This window comes from Prionailurus bengalensis, chromosome C1 (genome assembly GCF_016509475.1).
Source record: "Prionailurus bengalensis isolate Pbe53 chromosome C1, Fcat_Pben_1.1_paternal_pri, whole genome shotgun sequence".
In the NCBI taxonomy this organism is placed as follows: Eukaryota; Metazoa; Chordata; class Mammalia; order Carnivora; family Felidae; genus Prionailurus; species Prionailurus bengalensis.
This window is the reverse complement of record NC_057345.1, coordinates 140,694,310-140,715,991: the sequence shown is the minus strand read 5'-3', so window position 1 is coordinate 140,715,991 and position 21,682 is coordinate 140,694,310. Positions and strand designations below refer to the sequence as shown.

Here is a 21,682-nt window from a genome sequence, read left to right as displayed (position 1 = left end):
GAAAAGGTCTCCTGAAGATACAGCTGTCTCCGTTTTAATTTAGGTTCAACTATTTCTTGCCAGCTTTGTGAATTACCTCAGCTAACTAAAAGAACCCCTAAAGGAACCATGCTACGGACTGTAAACTGAGGAAAACCCAAGCGCACACAGATGGCATACAAACCGGCCATTGCCAGATGAGCCTTTTCCCTCGCAGGGCCATTTCAGGGTGGATCCCAAGGGGACTATGACTTCGCTTCCAATGACATTAGTGGTGAAAGAGACTGTGAGAGTTATGAATTAACAGCTCTCTGTGAACTGACTAACTCTTCCATATTCAGAACGCCCACTTAAAAAAAAAAACAACAACAAAAAAAACAAATCCAACTCACCTTTCCAGGACTCACCGACGTGGCAAACAGAAACACACCCGGTTGGAAATCCAGGAAAGAGAATCATGTCTGTAGCCTATGTGCTGATCTGAGCAATAAAGCCTGTTTTTTTTTAATCATCCTTGTCAGAAATAGAAAATCTCCTTAAAATATGGGACATAGCTCTCTATGCTTCATGAGCAATTCTACACAAAAGCTGTAGACCTCACAACACAATGTGGTCATCGGCACCATCAGCTCACCGACAGTCATTCAGATGGTGGACTTGGTGAAATCTCTCCTGGGGCCTTTGTAACTCATCTGCATAATTGCAGAGCTTTCTAATCCCTGTCGCAGAGCTGTAATTGTGTCAGGATAAAGTAAGGCTCTCTGATCCCCGGCCTGGTAACTGGAGGCACAAACCTCCCATTCAATTATTCCTGAACGATGGCACTTAAGCGTAACTGTGGGAAAGGGAAGCAGACCCCCCAGCACGTACTTCTCTCTTTTGCCTGCCACTAGTGGAGGAGTCTGACTTCAGTGGGCACAGCCAGAACGCTCTTTCCTGACCTCCAACCTTGGGTATTTACCAACTGGCTAATGAAGAAACAGTAAGTAACCTCCTGCCCACTGGAGAGCCAGACAAGAATGAAAACGGATATATGTACACTTTTATTCTAGAGCTGGAGAAGAAAAGTAATTTCCATCCCACTGAGCTCTAAAGCGCTGCCTTTCATCCCACTGGGGAAGGTGTGAAGCCTGCTTTGTCCAGACTGGCCTGGCCTTTGATGGATTTATTGACCAGACCTACTGGCTGGAGGAAGTGTAAGGACACACCTTTTGTTGAGAAAGAAGAACGTACACCACCAACAGGCTTCCAGGACCTCATAAAACAGTCGTTCGGCTTAGAAGATCAGGTCTCCCATGTATCAGTATCGGGAGGAAAGTATTAAAGGCATTTCTCAAGTTTAAAGGAAAACAAAATTTCAAAAGCAAGGTGAGTTAGCTGCCAGTGTTTGTCAAATTGCTGGGGATGCAGAGTCTAAGTCTGACAGACTGCTCTGTGAACAGGGTATAGCTTCTGCATAACTTCATCAATTATGTTATTTGTCATGGGCTAAAGGAAATGACACATAGGGAGCACGGTGTAGTCTCATCTGGGAAGGGCAGGAGAAGGCGAGATGATCAGAAACTGTGAATTAATTTTGCGCTGATCCCTAGATCCCAGCGGTGACAAGATGCCTTCTACTATTTTACAATTTCAATAAAGCTCTGACATTACTACATGGCAACAAAGGGAAGAACAAGGAACGGCTGCCTATATGCTGCATTCTGCATAAAAGGCTATGCTGGAAGCCTAATTGCTTCTCAGCTGGAGTATTTAAGTCTCTAGCCCCCAGTGGAACACAAGTCATTCTCAAGGTGTGGTATGTTCTGCATTTAACTGGAGTCGGGGAACCCTCGTTCCGATCCTGAGCTTAGGTTCTCATCACCACTGGTAGGAAACGATTAACCTCAAGAAGCTGCTTAAGTCCACAGAGTCTCCACTTCCTCATCTGTAAATCATGACAGTGCACTTTAAATTTCAGGACAGTAGTGAGAAGGAAATAAGGGACAGTGAAAATTAAGTGAATTAACTATAGTTAAGTACTCAATAAATGTTAGTTCCCTTCCAATTTTTGTTTTTCCACTTTTGATTGCGGCAGCAGAGAAATTCTTGGAGGAAGGAGACAGAGCCAGGTAGTGTAAGAAGTTGACACTCTTTGAGCTTTCTTGCTGCTGGGGCAGCAGATTTAGCTGAACCACAATCGGTCCTGTAAACAGGCTCTGTGTACCACCTACTGAAGTCTCTCATGACAGGGAAAGCTCAATAAAGTGCCCAACAGGCGAGAGATTGGTTCAGAGCATTAGCCATCTATCCCAACCCCTTGTGGACCCCACGGCAAAGCTTCTTGCTACTGACTCCCAAAATGTCCACCCTCTAAGCCAAAAAGCAAGGCATGAGCGATTTCACTGCCATTGGTCATTTACATCCATTTCCTATATAAAAAGCAATGCTACTGACTCCCCAAAAAATGAAGTGAAGAAGAGTAAGAGACAGGAGGAAATGGCCAGATGAAAGAACAACAAAGGTGCCCGATTACAACAAACATCACTTTCCTGCCAGGACACCAACAACAGGATCCCAGCCAGCCTTGTAAGTTGTGATCTCAGCCAGCTGGCTACATATCTGATGGAAAGAGAGGCCCAAGAGTAGAAAAACAAAAGCTCTTTCCCACCAAATGGGGAGTGGTCAGAAAGGCATGGGAGGAAAACCACATTGTGGTGTCCCAGATTTATTCTGTCTACACAGCACGGAATGCATCTACATAGCTCACATGTTTGGGGGCCGTTTCTCTAACTACCGATGCTGCTGATTCCACCTGCAATCTAAAAACCAGGCTGTACATCTGCTGCCTCATCTCTCCACATGTAATAACTGAAACACTATTTTTCACGCTCCAGAAAAATGCAAACACAGCTCCACTGATCCACTTCAAATCTCCCCAAACAATTCAACTGAGGACGAAAATCAAGGAAACATTTCAAAGCAAAGAGCGTTGGGTGTCTCAAGGCATGGGGATAGGCGGTGTGTGTATAGGGGAAGGTCTCTTTTTAGTAGAGTTACTGTTGGTTTCAAAGACAGGTGCTACCCTAATTTTAAAGTTTGTCAGATATGCATCCTATGACTGGTGATACCCTTTAGGGTTATAATATTACTGCCTTCTGTAGAATCCACGGGTTGGCTGTCATGCTAGGATGTAGGTGACTATCAGAAAAGTCCCGTCAATCATCTCTACTTACCTGATTAGACTAAATGCCCCTCCAAAGTCAAAAATCAGACATAGTTTGGAAGTCTGTGAGTCAACTAATTAAGGTAAGGGCAAAAAATCAATAGTTAACATGACCAAGTACAAGTCACACGTCTGGCAGGCAGGAAGTTACAGTGGCAGACAGAGGGGCCTAGGCACACGAGGGTCCGGAATCTAGGCACCAGCCACTTAACAATAGAGTCTTTATTCCTTTCTTTGAATGCTTTCCCATTCTTCCTAAAACTAATCATCAACTCCTTGAAGGATCCTTGAAGGTAAGGACCCTGCGTTCCCTTTCAATTCTCTGGTCTTCACTGGAGCTGATGGGGGAGGGACCTGAGGGGCAGGAGACAGAGATCTCAGACCACTCAGTTGCACACTAAACTCGCTAAACTCAGTTGCACACCCTCACGTGCTGCATCAACTCAGACTTGAAACCCCGCTTCCCGGAGAACAGCTTTGCCCCTTATGAACCCACATGTGGTGGAGTAGCTTTTGTGACTCACAATGACTGGTCTGAATATCCTGCTGCTGACACCTTAATGCAAGGAGCCATATGGAAAATGAGGCAGAAATGAGAAAAAGGGGAAAGAGTAGAAAAACTGAGCCTGCCAGCTATAAAGCAGGGAGCTGGGGTGCAGACCTGCAATTCAGAATGGAGAGGGGTAATCACAGTGCTGTGGGCTCTCACACAGATCATTGGTTTTTACTGTAGATACAGGAAAGAAACCACAGAGCTAATATCAGCTGTAGAGAATTTTCTTCTTAAACCAGTACAACCCACTACACTTCACCACCAATGGCTCCACAGTTTTTATACCTTAAATAGTGGAGAACAGCTTTGAAAAAAATATTTTTTTCTTAATTGAAAACCTTTCCCTGCAATTCACATGACCTTTCTCGAGTCCCCCTTTTCCCATCCCCCGTCTCTTCCACCCCCTCCACACACAACAACAGGCTTGAGGATATAGATCCTACTTCCCCACCCCCCCCAAAAAATCACATAGGTCCGGGAGTGGGGTGAGCCTTCACATAAGAAATGAGAAAAACAGGATTCTTTTCCTTGAGTTATAAAAACTGAAAGGTACGAGGAATTTTATAGACCCAGAAAGTGATGAAATGAAGAGAAAGACATCAAGTCTACCCAAAAGGTGATAAAATATTTTATTTGTTTTTTGGTTGTGAAAAAGAAAATAAATCATTAAGATGACTGTCAGAATGCCTCAAGGAGAAGGGCATCGAATAGGACTTGGCTATAAATGTTGGAGAGTGTAATAAAAGAGTTGGGTTTGTTTCCTTAGCATTTGTCTGGGTTGAGCCTTCCTGTTTCAACACAGGAATCAGGGGCAATGATAAAAATCCATCTACCGTGGGGTATGCATTATTGCCTTTCCATGCTGGCCCCGTCCAAAGATCCCAGAGCAGCTGCTCCCGCCTTTACCCTGGCTCCCACCGAACACTTACACTACAGGACATGTTGTCAAATGCCAGGATGTCAGGATCACAATTTCCTTTATTTTCATGATTACTTTATACCTGCTTATAAAACAGAGTTGGGACAGGGCTGGGTGGGTGATGGGGGGCAGGGGGTGTTATTTTTCTTGGTCCTTCTTGGTCCTAGGAATTCAAGATGAAGAAGGCAAGGTTCTTGCCCCAAGCAGCTCAGTCTAAAGTACTTTGGGTTAATTCTGATATCGTTTAGTGATGTATTACAAGTGCCTGAAAGACAGAGAAAGGTGACAGAATAGCTGTTATTAAAGCAACTGCTGATTTTATTTAAACCTGGAAAGGATTAGTTATGAATATGTAAAAGAGGTAGGATTTTAAACTAACCCACAAACTTGCATTCAGCATTTTGCTTTATGTTCTTCTTTTCTAGATGTCAAGCTGTCCTATAAACATGGGATGGCTCAACTGAGCCTTAAATGTTAAGACTCAAAGCTAAGTTTCTATCTGTAATGAATATAAATATTATGAACTCAGAAATTGGGGCACCTGGGTGGCTCTGTCAGTTGAGTGTCCAACTTCAGCTCAGGTCATGATCTCACAGTTCATGAGTTCGAGCCCTTCATCAGGCTTGCTGCTGTTAGTGCAGATCCTCTGTCTCCCCCTCCCTCACACTCTCTCAAAAGTAAATAAAGCATTAAAAAAGAAAGAAAGAACTCTGAAATAAACTGAACTTTGGAAAGACCTGGAACACATATGCCAGTCAATACTGATCTCCACAGTTATCCATATAACCAAATTTGATCTGGGAAAGTCTCATGTTTGTCCTCCAAATCATATACAACTAGACCCAAGAACAGTACCACAAATGGCACCATGAAAGGGGACGGGTAGTATCTGTATAAAATGGAAATGACTCCAGCTGCCTTGCAGATGTACCCATCTATGATGGCACAGGTCTTCTTAAGTGTTAAGGTGCTCTCCCCACCATCACAAGGACAAGGCCTTAAAGTAGCTTTATGGAGATGACCACTGAACACTCCATGATCAACCTACAGGACCACTAAGCAGGCAGAGATGCTCCAAATCACCATTCATTTTAATAGCTATATCTTTGCCCTTTAGATCCACAGCAGGCAGGCTAGAGGTCTGGTAAGTCATATAATCATTTTATACTGACCATTATAATGGCCAATTTTGAGTATACCAGATGATACAAGGTACCAAACAGACACACGGCTGAAACCTGCACCTATGAAGTATCGTTCCAGAATGAGACATGACTCCATGTCCGAGGTACGTTTATATAACTAATATTACCAAACAGGTATCTTGGCCCTCAAGTCCACTGCCTGAAGACTCTTACTCATTTGGAACCAATATGAGCCAGCCTAGATGACTCAGGGGAATGGTAATGATGGGATGAGTAATCGTTCTCTTGAAGTCACCAGTTAGGATAAAAGCAGTTGTTCATTACCTGACAAGACAGGTTCCTCAGGCTGGCCAAAAACAGAACAAATAAATCAATGTCACTTTCCTCCCTAACATATCAGAACTCTGTATTTAAAGTCTGCATTTCAGCTCATGGTTCAAGGAAAGCTATCCACAGAACTATGAAGGAGATAGGGGAGAGGTGGCAGAGAGGACATCTGGAATCTTAGTGGAGCAAAATCCTATAGGAACAGCATCTGGCTCTCTGCTCTTGGTCACTGCTTGGTTATTTTAGGAATCCTTTATATAAAACTAATACAAGGCCTTCTTCTAACAGAGTAAACACAAACCGATGTACGAAAGCCTCTAACATGGCAGTTCATTTTAAAGACTTGAAAATCTTTCTGAGTATAACCCATCTCAGGAGTAAATCCATGAGTGCATTAGGGATTCTCATTTCCTAATTAATCCGCATCTCCCCACTATTTTCCATGTTGCATTACTCTAATTTACCCTTTTGAGAGAGACGTTAAAATACTGTTTACTTGCAACTAGCAGACAAATGAGTCCTGGGGAGCTAATGCACAACATAGTGAATATAAACAATGGTGTGTTATATTCAAACTTACTGAAATACTAAATCTTAATTATTCCAACCACTAAAAAGAAATGGTAATTATGTGACACGATAGAGATGCTAACTATCACTACAATGGTGACCATATTACAATATATAAATGTATCAAGTCAACATTTTATACCTTTAAATTACACAATGTTATATGTCAAATATGTTTCAATTAAAAAATTTTAAATACTGTTTAGTTACAAATGAAATGCTACTGAAGGCAGGCAAAAAATAAACTGATTTAATAGATGGCAGGCAACTCATATTAGAGTTCCTTTGGATAAGAGCAGTATAGGGCTTTTTTTTGTGAGTTTTATTTATTTTTGAGAGAAAGAGAGAGAGAGCACGCATGTGAGTGAGCATGAGTCAGGGAGGGCCAGAGAGAGAGGGAGACACAAAATCTGAAAAGCCTAAATCTCAGGCTCTAGGCTCTGAGCTGTCAACATGGAGCCTGACGTGGGGCTTGAACTCACAAAGCACAAGATCATGATCTGAGCCAAAGTTGGATACTCAACTGACTGAGTCACCCAGGTGCCCTGAGCACTGAATAGGTTTACATACGATGTGCGATTTTGGTAAAAATCTGATTGGATATATTGCTGAGACTAAAGTAAACTTAAGTAAAAAGGTTTGACCACACATCCAAAGTAAACCTGAAACTTAATAGCACAAGAGAAGCTAGGCTCCTGGGATTGAGTACACGTTGTGGGTAATATTCCTGTGCAAAGACATTTATTCATCACCCAGCTGGTGGTGCCACAGTGAGTGGTTAATGCAGATCTGCCACATAGGAGAAAGGGTGGGAAACATGGCTAAGAAGTAGACAGGACTTGATGTTCACAGTAAAAATATGGAAAGCGATCATGGTGAAAACAGGAGAATCATGCATGGGCTTGCCACGTTTAGACACAGAGGAAGTTTTCATCTCTCTTCTGGAAAGATTTCCTGAAGATGCAGTTGCAAGAGCTGCTTAAGGTTAAATTTGAAATGCTCTGCTTTAGCTGGACTACTAACAACCTTCCAAGGAGGAGCCACTGAGGATGACAAGAAAGTTACTGAAGTGCCTGGTGCTATGGGTTAGAAGCTGAGGGAGGCATGTGCAGATAGGTAAACGTGCATTCTAACCACTGAAAATGCCTTCTCCAACTCAGACTCCCTTGCCAAGAGCCAGCCTAGAGCAAAGCTCTGTCTCGTCTCTCTCTCTTTTTTAACTCCCTTTCTGTGTTTATTGTTAAGCAATCCTCTTCACTGCTGAGGGGAAAAAGGGGGAAAGGCTTATACAAACTTTCAGGTATTGTCTTCCTACAACATTGGTCATAAAACCAATGAGAAAGGCGAACAATGAAACCCAGCAATCCTAGGGTGGAGTCAAAACTGTAGTGGATTCAGGCTAATACCATGTCTGAAATGTCCTCTGTGGGGATAAGGTGACTCAACCTCCCCTTCGGGAAACAGGAGGACTTTTGTGTGCACTCAAGGACCCTGTGGCAAACCAGTTTTCTAAGCGCACTACATCATCCTGTCCACCGCTGACGCAGAAGGCCCACCTGCCTTTCACCCACCCCCTCCATCCTCCATACTCACATCCCACTCCTGTGCATCAACAGTGCCCCAAAACAGGCAATGTTAGCCACAGCCAAAGGAAAGCTAATGTTCATCAACCAACCAAGCCTACAGGAAAACGAAGGTGCAGGCTTTGGTAGTCCCGGTTGGCCACACAGGTGGGAGCTAACGAGGTACTGGCCTGCTGGACAGATCCATCCCAGGAAGCAATTAAGTTTATAGCCAGGAAAGAACAGCCCCAAAGGCCTTGGAAACAAAAGAAGCTTCCTGCCTGTGTTCTGTTCCCTAATTCTATCATAAAGACAGGCTGAACCATTCAGTTGTAACCACGGACAGTAAGGCACTGTCTGCAGCATGTCTGCTGTAGAGACCTGCCTGTCAGGTTTTCATTCCTATGGGACAGATTAAACTGTCCCAGCTGGTTCAAATCAGAAAAAAAGGAAGTACCCCAAAAGGAAAACGTATTTGACGCAGGACACGATTATGAACTCTGTTCAAGATTGGCTGAAGGAGAGGCACCTGGGTGGCTCAGTCAGTTAAGCGTCTGACCTCGGCTCAGGTCATGATCTCATGGCTCGTGAGTTCGAGCCCCACGTTAGGCTCTATACAGACAGCTCAGAGTCTGGAGCTTGCTTCAGATTCTGTCTCCACCTCTCTCTGCCCCTCCCCTGCTTCATTCACTCTCTCTAATATAAATAAACATTTTAAAAATTAGAAAAAAAAAGATTAGCTGAAGGAAAAGACTATAAATATAATGGTTTTCACCAGTAGGGAGACAGCATCACTAGGATATCTTGACAGTCAAGGGATGTGGCTTTCAGGGAAGTTCCTGGTGTGGGAAGGTGAGGGGTGGTGGGAGGGGAGGGCAACCAGCAAGGTCCTCTCCATCGTCCCTACCCCACGTTCCACCCTCCCTGGTGGGGCTGTGCATGTCTAGACTGCCTACTGTTCCGCTCCGATTCTAGATGGAATCTGTATTAGGGTGACCATGCAGGTTCTCACATATGCAGAAGTTGTGGCAAACACCTCCTAGCAAGGGGAGCAGTCAGTGATGCTAACCTGAGTCAAAGTAGGAAGGCAAGGACATCAGAAGGAGGTGGCTAGTTGTGGAACCAAGAGGCAACAATGAGATCTGATGGGGAGAAGATGCTAGGTGGCAGGAATAAGTGCCCTCAAGTCTTAGCCTGGGAGTGTCTCCCCCATTCTACTGCCAACTGCAAAGTCCTGGCCCCTAAATGTGTTCTGAACCTGTCAAACTAAGGAAGGGGCTATGGGCCACTTCACCCATGGTGACAAGGGTAATCTTAAAAATGTCAGTAAAATTTGTCATTTTCCTTACATAAACCACCTGACGCCACCTAGAGACTGGACTCAATGTAGTACCACAAATGCTGTATAGAAGCGGCTGTCAACCCACCCTTTCCCTGGGGTCATCCTTAAACAAGAAGCTGAATACATTCTTTTCTTTTGAGCTTAGGCCGATTACCTGAAGCCAAGAACAAGAGACTATCTGGAAGGCTAGCGAGGACATTATTAAATATTCTCGTCCTTCAAACATCTCCCCCAGAAGATGAGCAGAGTGACAGCATGACCATGACCACCATCACTAGACATCTCCACCCACACCCACACACACACCCTCTTTCAGGAGAGTTAGTCTCCATTCCATAGGACAAGTGTCATTACTATCTCCAACTAGGGATCCATTTTTGGCCACATGTATATACAGAAAGGTTATGTCTCTCTCCAAATAGCCAATGTCCCTGCCTCTAGAAACACTACATGTCCAAGGGAGAACTCTGCCAAGAGTCAAGAAGATTTCATTTCCATTAACCTGAGAAGCACTTCGGGTTAATGCAGACTCTGGAGCCAGTGTGCCTGGGTGGAACCCCACTTCTGCCACTGAGTAGCTTTCTGACATTGGGGGAAGTTACTTAAGCTCTCTGTACCTTGGTTTTCTCACCTATAAAATGGGCATAAAAATAGTACCTACCCATTAGACTGTATAATGACCAAATGCGTTATGATATGTAAAGGACTTAAAACAGTCCTTTTGACATATAGTAAGAACAAATTAATATTTGATGTTACTATTACTATCTCTATTATTATCATCATTATTATATTCTTGAGTATGTTACACAGCATACTGTTTCCCAGACTTCTCTCAGGTGGGCTGACAATACCATCCCTACTCCAGGATAGTTTAAGGCAAAATAAAAAAAATTCAGATTGCTTTCAGATCAAAGTTAAGAACCTATGAGAACTTTTACCTGGCCATGAATTCTTTGCAGCTATTCCATTAAGAAGTGAAGTCTAGGGGCGCCTGGGTGGCGCAGTCGTTTAAGCGTCCGACTTCAGCCAGGTCACGATCTCGCGGTCCGGGAGTTCGAGCCCCGCGTCAGGCTCTGGGCTGATGGCTCAGAGCCTGGAGCCTGTTTCCGATTCTGTGTCTCCCTCTCTCTGCCTCTCCCCCGTTCATGCTCTGTCTCTCTCTGTCCCAAAAATAAATAAACGTTGAAAAAAAAATTTTTTTTAAAAAAAGAAGTGAAGTCTATTTTCAACTCCCTCAGAGGTACCAGCTAGGTATGGTGGCGTGAGGGATGCTGGACAACATGAGTCAGAACCTAGCCCAAACTGGTGACCCACGGTATCATGAGCAAATAAAATGGTTGTTGTTTTAGGCCATTAAGTTTCTGGTGATTTCTTACATGCAACAGATAACGGACACAGAGCCCTAAACAAATGAGGCTTTATTATCAATAGCATTTCAAACACAAACGTTCACATGAAACCAGGCCACTTGTCTGTCAGCAGGTTAACCAACCTCCACGTGGTGCTTCCAAGATCTCATCCCACTCACCTAGGGCCAGTAAGGCCACCACAGTCAGCACATTAACTTGGGAAAAGCTAAGACCAGTGCATGATCAAATCTGGAGACACAGAGGCAAGCCTTCTGTGCCAAGGAAGGGGCCAAATTAGGTCCTTGCAGAGGGTAAGGTGGATGGCATGGAAAAAAGGATTTTGTTCCCTTTAGTCCACGATACAATCCAGGGCCCGAAATGGCAAGATATGGCTTCCCTGGAGGTAGCTTTATACCATGTGTCTTAGATATTATATGATGAAGTGGGTAGATGCCTTCAAGGCAAAAGCAAACCAATTCAAGGTCAGCATCACCAAGTGAGAATAAGGGGGAGCCAGTCAGAATCAACCATATAAGCCCCATGGTCCTGATATGTGGCTCCAAGAATACAGGGAGCCCAGAACATCTTCATTTTTTTCTGCTGGTCACAGCAAGAGAATGATCACGTTCCAAGCTTCGATTTTGCTGTGATTAAACCAAAAAACCTATCTCACCCCACAATACAAAAGGGGGAAAAAATACCAAGTTCCATAAGTCAGTATTCTGTCATCTGTAACATGTGGTAAGAACTGATAATCAACTTTGTAGGAGAATCACTCTGAAATACATTAGGAGAGACTTTGGAAGCTTAAGTTCCTGTCTGTTATAAGCAAAACCACCACATCTAAATGAAAGCAATCTTATTAATCTGGTAAGTTGGATTACCCGTAGTGCTAAAGTTTCTCAGGTGAAGACCAGTAGCATTTATCTGTCCACGTATTTGTTTATTCATGCCATATTTGTTGAGCACATACTTTGTACCATACAGTTCTGTGGGTGTCTAGAAATGAGAAAGTTGAGGAAGGAGGAAAGCACACGAGTGAAGATAGCAAGGATTATATAAAAGTAGCTAAGACATTCCACATTCCAAGAGCTTACAGGTCTGGTTATCTCGAAAAACAAAATTTCCTGCTTGAAGCAATTCAGAGTAATCCAGCTGAGCCATGCCCAAATTGCTGCACCGATTGGAACTGATCATGTTATAAATCAAGGGAGTTAAGAAAACTGATTTCATGGAATCACAGAGCTGAGTGGATGTAACTGGTCTGCAGATGAAGATACTAAAATGAAGTAATTTACCCAAGAATTCACAACTGGTTTCAATGCAGAGCCAAATCTGGGTCTCCTGGTCTCAGTCCAATAGGACTTCCACCAACCCCATAGAGACCCATCTCAAGACACAAGGTATTTACAGTGTGAGACCACAGAGATACCCCACAATTCTAACCCATCTTGCAGTAGACACACTAGCTATCCAACAAAATGAGCAGAAACTCTGCACTTGTCACATGGGAAGAACCCAAAGATACAACTTCTTGTGGAATTAACTAAAGAGCCCTCTAACCACGTACACTCAAATGCTCAGCAGCCCTTAAAATAGGCTAATGAGACAAAGGCAGAATACTTGTTCAATTTCAAAACTTAAATCCATAGGAACTATGTGAACAAACGATACACAAAGGTAAAAACAGCAGTAAAACACACTAACATGTTCATGACTGTAACGCTGGCATCTTTTAAAACTGGGAGAATTCCTTATCTTTCTGCTGTTCCCTATAGACCAAACATTCTTTAACATTCTTTTTTTTTTTAATTTTTTAAGATGCTTATTCATTTTTCTGAGAGATTGGGAAAGAAAGAAAGTGAGCAGGGGAGTGGGAGATAGAGAGAGAGAGAGGGAGGGAGGGAGGATCCGAAGCAGGCTTTGCACTGATAGCAGAGAGCCCGATGTGGCATCTGAACTCACGAACGGTGAGATCATGACCTGAGCCAAAGTTGGATGCTCCATCGACTGAGCCACCCATGTGCCCCCCCCCCCACATTTTTGGGCTACTTATATATTTTTTAATGTCTTGGCCAACTCACTGGGAAGAGACACACTGTCAGTGACAGGTGGTGGTCAGGAGGCAAAGGGCATGTGAGCAGGGGCAAGCGTGAAAGTCAGGTGGAGTGCCAGCCCCGAATGTCTGCAGGTGGGTCAAAGCCTCAGCGTGCTTGGACTCTGCTCTGTGCTGTTCGGTCAGTTATATTCCTGGTCTGCCACTTCCGGCTTGGCTAACTTTTGGGCAGCTCACCTACTTCATTTAATCCTCCACTTCCTCAACCGCAAAAGGTGGGCACTAGTAGGACCTTCTTCTTAGGAAAGCTGTGCATATGGAGAGAGAAAACAAAATGCTTAGTCTAGCGCCTGGCAGAAAGTAGGAGCCAGCCAGTGTTAGCTGTCATGATGATGGTGATAGAGGTGCTAATAGAGTTATTATTTTTTATTGCCATTGTTATCATTATTATTATGCTTATCAGTATTATGATGTTCCTAATACTGTTTAACGCTGTAACTAAAAAGGCATTAAGTTTCCTTGCTTTGGAAGACAGCCCAAAGCTCTCCATATATCTCACTGTTGGCCTGTCCCTTCTCTCATCTCCATACTCTTTCGGTTTATTAGTAGTAGACTCTTAAGTTGAAGTAACAGTTTGCACACCACCCAGCACGCCCTGGGGGAAACAGTGATAACATACAGATTCCTACATGTTTTTTGGGGCCTAATTAGGATAGTACAATGTCATCCCTTTTACAAAGGCAAGGAGCAAACCATCTTAGTAGATATTCTACAGAATTCTGCTTTGTACTTGAAACATGTAATTATCATTAACAAACATGGGTGCTAATAATTCTATCTGCTCTTTAGACAAGAAACAGGAAGATTTCTGGCCCCATCAGCTCTGATGGGAGACAACTTCTCTTGGAGGCTGCCTCCCCCACGCATCAGATGCAAGGTGGGAGGTCTGTTTGCAAGGCAAAAGGTTTCTGGGCTAGGAGCTAATAGCCCATACCAGGAAGAAGATTCCTCAGTAGATCAGGTTCAGGTCCCTGAATCCTCAAAGAGACATTCCTGTGGCCTTGGCTGCCTGACATCAGAAAACCAGACCTCAGATTCAGTTTTGTTTTTTGGTTTTTTTCACTGAGAAAAGAGAGGCCTGACAAATGAACCTGGTCAACATGTGTATTAAGCACCATACCTAAACCCACAAGGTCAAAAACGAATGAAATAAAAAGCAGTCCTCAGTAAAACGTACAACTTTAAACATGCCCAAGTAGACAAACATGCTCTTGCCTCTTCTTTGTTGGGGTAACACCTTCATCCTCTTTTGGATCAGGAAATATTTTCTAATCTTTAACATTTAAATGTTCTATAATTACAAATGCTCAATAATTAATGCACACAGTTAGCTAAGGAGAGTTAGCAACGTATTTCACTTGATACAGACATTTCTGAGCATCACTCCCTATCCCCCACATATTCCTGCCCCCATCAGTGGGATAGTTCCTCTAGAAGATGCTCTTGTAATTGACCAAATTAGTATATGGGAAACAGAAAAGTCTTTCATCCACTAATCATTCCCTGGGCATGGGGACTCCCTCCTTGGGTTCACCAGAAACAGGACTTAAACCAAAATCTGCCTTCCAAATCCCAGGACCAAGTGAGCAACGCATGGTTAGGATGGACTAGAAAACATGGCAAATCACCCGGAGACAGGGAAAAGGTAGAGTCTGTGTGGATCCCTGATCATCTAACCCTGAGCTCCCAAATGAAAAGCCAACGACTGTCTGTAATCGCTTCCATTCTTACCTCAGAGAGAACACGGCTGTCAGGCTCCTCTCTCCAATGGTGATGAGGTCTGTGCCCAAACAAAGTAACCAGCCTACCAAAGATAAAAAGATAAGGTAAGAACCACTGCTGGCGAAGAGTTACATTCCTCCACATCTGGAATGTTTTCTAACAAAAAGCAGGTCTCTGGATGTTTGAAGACCTTTCAGACTACAACAGCAGCAACATAATCAATTGAACAATACAAATGAATGAAATCCCTGGAATCAAGTCAGGTGAGACTGTTAAAGTTACAGAGAGTGAGCTAACTTTTTTATTAACACACACCTGGGGCCTAATTGGGAATGGTAATAACTGGTGAAATCATACACTTCATCACGTCCCTCCACAAAAATGGCTGTTTACCAAGGAGCTGGCAGAACTTTGTATAACACTTACATATATCAGGGTATGTTGGCAGGTCAGAGCATTCACACACTCAACACGTCCACACACAAAGAAGACTCTATGCCATTTAACTAACCCTGCTTTGGAAGACGGCCCTACCAGCTGATGAAATAATGACAACACGAGACTTGAACCCAAATAAGGGGGTGGGAGGGAAGTGCAATCTTCTTCTACAAGCACTCAAATCTGCAAATGTAAAAGACAACAATTGTGCCCAATTCTAAGGAAATCCTATTATATATTTATAGCCCTCATCTGTGATGCCAATTTCATGTGTTTAATCAACTTGACTGGGCTATGGTGCCCAGTTGTTTGGTCAAACACAAGTGTAGACATTGTTGTAAAGGTATTTTTTAGATGTGATTAACATTCACATCAGTAGACTGGGTAAAGCAGATTATCCCTGGTGGCATGGGTGAGCCTCATCCAACCAGCTGAAGCCTTAAGAGAAAAGACTGAAGTTCCTTTAAGAAGAGAGAATGCTGCCTCTATGCACCTTTGGACTTGAGATTAGGACATGAACTCTTCCTTGTGTCTCCAGCCTGCCCTGCAAATTTTGGACTTGCCAGCCTCCATAATCATGGGAGTCAATTCCTTAAAAATCAGTCTATTGATCAATCGCTAGACACACACCCACACACACCTTATTGGTCAGGTTTCTCTGCAGAACTCTAATATACTACCTAATGTCAAGAAAAAAAATGCATTAATTTATAAAATATGTATACAACATGAGGACAACACAGAAAAGAGACTAGAGCATGAGGAAAATTAGTCCACAGAAATGTATTTTGTAAGGTATTAAACTATTTCTTGATGTGATTGATAAATTAGGTTCTGAGCATCCTATCGGCCAACACAATGAAGAAAAAAGACACAAGATAATCACGTGGACTTGAAGATAAAACACAATGTAAGCATTTCAAGACCGTTAGTGTTTTTTTTGTTGTTAAGAAATTTCTCCCAAGGTGGGTGCCTGGGTGGCTCAGTTGGTTAAGCATCTGACTCTCGGTTTCAGTTCAAGTCATGATCTCACGGTTTGTGAGTTCAAGCCCCATGTTGGGCTCTGCACTAACAGCACGAACCTACTTGGGATTCTCTAGCTCCCTCTCTTGGGATGTTGCACCCTCCCACCCTCTCAAAATAAACAAACGAAAAAGGAGGAGGAGGAGGGAGGAGGAGGAGGAGGAAGGACAGGGAGGAGGAGGAGGAGGAGGAGGAACAGGAGGAGCAGGAGGAAAAGCAGGAGGAGGAGGAGGAAGAAAGAAGAAAGAAAATCTCTCCCGAGGTGTTAACCTTCCCCTCCTTGGGTAAATTCTTCAAGTATCCTTTAGCATCCACACTGAAGGGTCAGGAGGCAAAGTAATTAGAAGGGCCTCTACATATATAGAGAGTCTCCTATAATGCCTCTTACTGCATCCCTCAGTGAGACACGATGCCAAAGCACAATTCACTAACGTGATTTAGCAAGGCCAAAAAGAAGCCCAAGCACACAGCAATCTGATCATCTGGCTTGATCCAGGGATAAAAATGAGAATTTCTGGAAGAGTTAATGAACCCCATATCCTTTGAGATATTTCCCAGAAATATTTCTCCACTGCAAAGCTGGGTGGGAAGTGGCCTACACTACCTTAGGCTGTGTTCCCTGGCAACTGCCTGGAGTAAAGGTTTTCTCTACTGATGATCAGGGGCAGAGCCACCAAAAAACTGCCTTCAGACAGGTTAATAAAGCTCAGGCAATGCATGTCTAAAAAAGGGAAGGTTTAACTATGTTTGAGTCTGTAGAAGTCTTATAGATCCTTCCTGCACTGGAATCAATTTTCAAGACTTTTTTATTGTGGTAAAATATACATAACAAAAAAATTACTATTTTAACTATTTTTTAAGTTTTTGAGAGAGAGAGAGAGAGAGAGAGAGAGAGAGAGAGAGAGAGAGAGAGAGAGAACGCACACATGCACATGAGGGTCAAAGAGAGAGGGAGAGAGAAAAACCCAAGCAGGCTCTGCACTGTCCACACAGAGCCCACGTGGGGCTAGAACCCACCAACCATGAAATCATGACCTGAACCAAAATCAGGAGTCAGACGCTTAACTGAGCCACCCAGGCTCCCCTATTTTAACTATTTTTAAGTGTAAAACTGTGTGTTGCACTAACTATATCTACAATGTCATCCAACCATCACCACCATCCATTTCCAGAACTTTTTCATTATCCCAAACAGAATCTCTGTATCCATTAACAATGAGACCCCCCCGCCCCCTCCTACAGCCCCAGGTAACACCTATCCTACTTCCTGTCTCTGTTAAGTTTGTCTATTTGGTACCTCACATGAGTGAAGCAATGTAATATTTGCCCATTCGAGTATTTCATGTAGCATGTTTTCAAGGTCCATCCATGTTAGACCATGTATCAGAATTCCATTTTTTATGGCTGAATAATATTCCATTGCTAGTATTTACCATGTTTTGTTTACCCTGGAATGATTTTTTAAATATAATTAATTCAACAAGTATTGAATATTTACAATGTGAGAAGTTTGATTTTTTTAAACATTAACTTTATTCTAAGAACAGTATGTAAGAGCCAGAAGTGCTACTCCACAAGGAGCCAATTAATCACATGAATCCTCATTTCAGAACCGGTAGCAGCAGCAAGGAAACAAAAGTCTAAGTAGTTTTTCCTCCCTGAGGGTTAGGGGAATCTCCCGCACAATCTTAATGAATGTTCTTCATGTTCAAAGCTGAAGTGAGACCAGAGTACCTCCACTATGCGGCCAGTGTGCTCCACAGTGCTTCTTATCATGGTGCCCACAGCTTACACAGTGTCATTCTTGACCCCCGACCCAGTGATAATGAGCTTCTAGCCGAACAGCTGATGTCAACAGCCAGAAACTTCCATCCCTGCAGATAAAATACCCTGACAGAATCAACTAGAAAAGCACATCTTCCCGTAGCTGGCTTGCCATGCATCAGCTTTGCATTTCTAGGCACATCCATCAGGGAACAAGCCTTCTGTGTGGAAACATGGGTGTTTCCACAGCACCTCCCCAGCAAGACAGTGTAACAGTTGAAAGAGAAAGCGAGAACCTGCACCTCACTCCGGTTTTCACCTTTTGAGGGTATAAAAGAGCAGGTGGTGCCAAGGGGGGACGCCACCACACACCTGAATTCACAAAAGTGGCCCAGGATGAGTCATCAAAAGATGTCCACGGGAAGTTGACGAGAAACAACCAATTCTGTACACTGATGAGGGAATCGCAGGCAAAAATCAAGAACCACAGAGGATCGAGGCCACTTTGTTCGGCATAAACTTCTCAGCTGGGAGGATCTGCTGTCATCCCAGATTGTTAACAATTGGCTGAGCTGAAGTTCATTACTACTTTTGTGTTCGGTTGACGGGGACTATGTCATCCGACCAACAAAAGTGGTTTTACAAAAATATAGACAATTTAGCCTGGAGTTCCTCCTGTGTGTTTTTAATGTTTTATTTATCGTGAGGGGCACCTGGGTGGCTCAGTGGGTTAAGCGTCCGACTAAGCACACTGTCTCTCTCAAAAATGAATAAACATTAAAAAAAATTAAATACTTACTTTGAGAGTACACAAGTCAGGGAGGGAGAGAGGGAGAGGATCTGAAGTGGGGTCTGAGCTGACAGCAGCAAGCCCGATATGGGGCTCAAACTCAAGAAATGAGAGATCGTGACCGGAGCCGAAGTCAGACACTCAGCCGAATGAGCCACCTAGATGCCCCCTTCCTGTATGTTTTTTAAGACAGACTTCAAAAGCAAGAGTTTTTTGTAGATAAACACAAAATGAACACTGTTAAGACTGTGCCTTTTAGTATATAGGTAAAGAGTCCATTGCCTCTGAAACAAGAGATATTTCCATGGGTTGTAGAAGCCGGCCCCAAACAGGCTGAAAGTAGGATGCTGAAGTGAAGGATCTCCAACTAGTCTAATCAGGAAACCCCAGCATGAGAAGGCACTCAGTTCTCTGTCACAAGTAATTACTCTACCCCTCTTCCAAGGGCATCAATAATATGCATTTGGGATGTGGATGGGGGCACAACTTGAGTATGAAAATGTCATCTGTGGTAATCATTCGGATACTCCAACTTTTGTTAAGTTCATTCAAACCTTTCTTGTGTGTAAACACACACATACTCTCAAAAATATTGTCCCGTGGCCTGGATCCATTTTCAAAGATGAGAACCCAATAAGGCAATCAGGGTTCATCAGAGGATACAAAATTAAACTTGAACTTGGTAGAATGCCAATTACTTTCTGTTATGGGCTGAATTGTATCCTCTTTCCTCCAAAATTCATATGTTGAAGTCCTAACCCCCTGGTACCTCAGAATGTGACTATACTTAGAGACAAGGTCTTTAAATAGGTGATTAAATTAAAATGAGGTGCTTAGGGTGGGCCCTAAACCAATACGACCGCTGTCCTTATAAGAAGTAATTTAGACACAGACCTGTACAGAGGGGAGATCATGTGACGACACAGGGAGAAGAGGACCATGGAAAGTGAAGGAGAGAGACCTCAGAAGAAACCAAACCTGCCTACACGTTCATCTCAGACTTCCAGGCTCCAGAACTGTGAGATAAGAGATTTCTGTTGATTATGCCACCTAGTCTGTGGTACTTATTATTGCAGCCCAAGACAACTAATACTCCTTCCCCTTTTCTTTCTCCTCTGATTTCCAGAGAGGAGACTGTACAGGTGGCAAGGACACTCTTGTCTCCTACTCCTCTTAAGGGCCTCGCTGTCATTCATTTCCTTATCCCCAACCAGGGCAATCTCTAAATCCAAAGTGACAAGTAAGAACACCTCACAAATACCCTGAGGACCCCAACTATAAAACAGGGGACCAATGCCTGTCCCAAGACCTCTGACTTCCAAAACTATAGGAACTCTCTCTGCCTTTCCCAAATGCTCTCTACTAACCAGAAGTCAGCCTGCAAACAATTTTAAAGATACTTTTCCCAGAAACCATGTCTAAATTTCTCTTGCCTTAATACCTAAGGCTGGCTCAGATGCTTTAAGCCACATTAGTTCCCTCTCTTTTTAAAAGGAAAGGAGAGGTTGGGCACCAGAGAGCCTTGCACATTACAGAAACAAGTCCAGAGCAAGAGATTATCAGGGGCAAGAGGACTCCTAGTTGCCTCAAGATGATTACAAGTAATTACTTTCTACTTCACTGGAGAAGTTCATACAGGAGAGCCGAAGTCCTTTGTTAGTGCTGGGAGCCATGAACACCATAGCCTAATTTTTGTTCTCCATAGATAATGTTTAGCCTATAGCATAGGTAGGCATTGGGTCTGGCTCCAGGTGCTATGGTTTGAAGGAGACTGCATTGCACTCAGGGGAGGAACCACAGACTGAACCAGAGACTGGACTGTTGGCAGGAAGTCACCAGTGACAGAGGAGGCACAAGGGGGCACCTAGCCTGTGCTCATGTTCCAGCTCCGTTAGTTTCCTCCAGCTCTCAGTCTCGCTCTGGCCACCTCCCCAAGCCAACACAAGCTCGACACGGCTTTGCCTGGAGTGTCCTGAAACAAATGTGAAATCTATTAGAAGTAATACCCCCAAGCACTCCTGGGGTCAGCAAACAAGGCTCCTGGGTCCCCTCTGGACTGTGGTCATGGGGTGGGGGCTCCTGTCCAGGGTGCATTCCAGTGGCAGGGGACCACTAACACTCAGGCTAACACTCAAGCCTGCCAAGTCCCAGCCCCATGGAAGAAAAAGGAGAACAGACTGATGCAATTAGCCAGGCGAATGGGAACTTGTCAAACCATTTAGATAAGACAGCACTTGAATTTATTCAGTTCCCATTACCGGAGGGTGATTGTGCTCCCACCCCCTGCTGATTCTGCGGGCTGCACAGCATTTTCCTAGCAAGGAAGTAAGAAAAGGAAGGATGATTTCTCAGCCTACAAATTCCAGGGCTCTGCTGTTAAATCAGCATGCATGGTGCCTTCAACCAAGGGGTAATTTGACCTTAATGGAATCAAGGGACACATACTGTTGAGTGACTCTGTCACAGAATCTGAAACTCAATGATGAATATTTAAGTATCCAATTAATAACAATAAAATAAAATAAAATAAAATAAAATAAAATAAAATAAAATAAAATAAAATAAAATAAGGTTCCTTATCCAGGTCAATCTTTCTTATACCTCTAACAACTTATTACACATTCACTTTGCTAATGGCTCTGTTTCAAGTACTGAGTCATGAGCACCTCAAGAGTCTATAGAGAATCTTATTCTTATCTCCTTTTTGGGGCCGAGAATAGTGTTGGACACAAAATGCAAACTTGGTAAGGGTTCATTAACTTTTTTTTTTGCTGCTTGCTTTTGAAAAAGTTTTCCCTGGAAAGGAGAAAATCCACTCTACCTGCTTCATTTAATAAAAAACACAACTCCATCCTCTCTCTGACCCCCACCCCCT

The 21,682-nt window shown here is 43.4% G+C and overlaps 1 protein-coding gene across 3 annotated transcripts in view; it reads right to left on the bottom strand.

Annotated features, from left to right (window-relative positions):
* LYPD6B (LY6/PLAUR domain containing 6B) overlaps positions 1 to 14,906 on the bottom strand; it is a 50,265-nt gene extending 35,359 nt beyond the window's left edge. The window contains exon 1 of one of the 3 annotated variants that reach the window (XM_043576657.1): positions 14,802 to 14,906. The gene's annotated coding sequence lies outside the window, so the exon portion shown is untranslated. Of the gene's footprint in view, positions 1 to 371; positions 629 to 14,801 lie in introns of those variants that run through there. The other 2 variants (XM_043576659.1, XM_043576658.1) reach the window with 2 other exon arrangements.
* Between the last annotated feature and the right edge of the window lie 6,776 nt (positions 14,907 to 21,682).